We start from the raw sequence: 2,867 nt of genomic DNA on the forward strand, positions 1-2,867 counted from the left end.
ATATATATATATATATATATATATATATATATACAGTAATGTGTGTATTTTTTAATAATCTTCAATTCAAAAATTTGTCAAAGCAAATTAACAGTAAAATTTCTCAGCAACGATAACAATAATAACAATGTTAACAACAATTTCCTTTACGTATTATCCCTTACATGCATAAGCTATCCAAACACAAAAACACGTAAAGTGAGTACACATTTCAACCTACAAAACAAGAAGCAATCAAAAATGAAGGAAAGAAGAAAAAAAGAAGAAGAAGAAGAAAGAGGATAAATCTTTTATATTATATATATATATACATATATATATATATATATATGTCATTTTGTATACGTGTATATGCAAGTGTGTTAACGTTATGATACTTTCACGTAGACAAGAACAATAAGAATTTTATATTAAGACGTACTGGGAACATTTATATATGCACAATATAAAGACATATTTATGCCTGTGTTTTTTGGACGCATTCATGCTTACGGCATATTTATAAATTTCGAATCCAGTCTGCTTGTAAACGCATTCACATTTTATAGCAACAAAACAATATGTTTGCAATTCATTTGCAATTTAAGTTTATTACAGTGCATTACACTTTCAAAAAAGAGAAAAAAAAGAAAGAAGAAGACAAAAATGAATAAAAAAATTATCGAAAATATAATATAATCGGAAGAAAGATTTCTTACATAAAAGCCGAAAACTAATGAACTTTTTAATACAAAAGCGTCAAATATACGCACAATACATATAATACATATATATATATATATTGTAATTTCATAAACTAGTGAGAGAATAATGAATTTGTAAAGAAACGAGAAAATAGAAATATCAAAATGAAGTAAGGAAATACAACTAAATAAGATCTTATTGATTATGTGCATACGTTCGTAGCGCCGATTCACGTATATTCACGCTTGGCATGCGTATTAGATATGTAAGTAGGCCGTACATTATATGTAGGACGAGACTTTGGTCATCCCAGTTCCCAGAAAAGTAAAGCAACACCAAGCCCTGAAATGGCGAAAATATGTCGCGGACTCATCAAAATTTATGCACATTGTATGAAAGTATGTCTAGGAAATGTTTTGAAAAAATTTCCTCTTTCACGCAAATTCCTGATAAAACCAAGGATTCAATTGAATCCGACTGGAACTTAAGAACATAGTAGAGTTCAAACGTTATTCTATCATCCGTTCCATTATCATTGCTTGTGAGACATTTCGAGTTTGAGATTCATTTGGTCATTACTCGTCACTTTTGGTGACGAATTGATTGTCGCTAACATTCGAAGCATAAACGCACATAAGAAGCCAACTATTATTCGCCTCTATCTATACTAAATATTTTGTTTTGATTTTAAAACTTACTTAATTGGTCTTAGGAGGCTATGCAAGGATTCGAGCACTGCATCCACTAGAGCTAACCATTCAAATAAACACCACAAACGCATTGTAATCTTTATATCTTGATTACCGGAAATCTTGCTGCAATTAACGAATATCGGTCTGTCGGTACGTTATTTACTTTTTAGAAATCGTAATGTACATATATATATATATATATATATAAATAAATGTTCACTTTCAAAACTTTATAACTGCGTTGTTAAAATAGTGTCGGAAAACACGTTACAAGACGTTTGTGTCGAAAAAGTGCGGATTAAGGCGATTTCCTATACCGATTTGTATATTTCATAAATCAGATAAATCTATTTCGAATATTAGACTGATCACGAGCATATAGAGTTATAATAATGCTTCCACACCGGAAACACCAATTACTTTAACATAGTGGAAGCGAAAACGGAAGCGGAAGAATAAACCTTCATATGTACGATCTGTCTATACGCGTGCAACGAAAATTCTTAATTAACCGCAAACCTTTGGCTTATTCTTCACAATCAAACAAATGCTTGTTCTTGCTTCGGAAGCATTTTACCCATAAAATTTTAACAATTTTCATACAATCACGCTTAAGGTGAGTTGATCTTGGTCAACTGAAAGAATTTCGTTTTTTCTATGTATGGAGCAAATGTGTCAAAAAATATATACAAAAAAGTATGAGAATTAAGGTAAGTTTTCCACCACACAGTAAGAGAATTCTGCAGGAGGCCAAACAAGTAGTACTACTAGTAGTAGGCAGACGGAGCAAACTCCAAGAATATAACTAAGCTTTTTTTTAATTTTTTCCGAATCACTTAATGTGTGTGTGTGTGTGTGTGTGTGTGTAGTCTGGCATTGTCGAAATGGGAGATGGCGCCTTTCCTATCGATCAATCAATTCTGGGCGATTTACCTTAAGTTCGCGCGTTAATCTCATTGGCTGCCAACAGCAGAGCATGGAAAATAGCTCATGACTCACAATCCCCTTTCAGATACATACACAAGACTTTACCTTCTATTTTTGCAAATTCATTCACCTTAGACTAAGATATTTTTCGCCTATTGTTATCTTAGGTAACCCACTTTTGACTGCTCATAATCAATCCCTTGAAAAATGGCTCGATTTGATTCGGTCCCAACTACTTTTCGCCAATCAATCATCGAGCTTCTATTTTTTAATTAACGTTTGATTGTGCGGCGACGCCGTAAGACGCTGTTCGAAGATTTTCTTAAGTTTCGTTAAAAATGTCGCCGACTTTATCAGCGGTTGGTGGATTGGAACGCGACACACGGTCTTCTTAGAATGTTAGCTCAATTTTACAACGTAACCGCTTGCCATTGAGTTAAGAAAGTTTTGTTTTTTTTTTTTTTAGTTTTCAGTGGACTGCCACGTTTCACATACTCTCTAAGCTTGCGTTTGCTGGCTCTGTAAGTTCACAAGGTCAATTACCGCGTTGCCTAAGGCAATACA

This window comes from Glossina fuscipes, unplaced genomic scaffold, assembly GCF_014805625.2.
Source record: "Glossina fuscipes isolate IAEA_lab_2018 unplaced genomic scaffold, Yale_Gfus_2 0, whole genome shotgun sequence".
Classification (NCBI taxonomy): domain Eukaryota; kingdom Metazoa; phylum Arthropoda; class Insecta; order Diptera; family Glossinidae; genus Glossina; species Glossina fuscipes.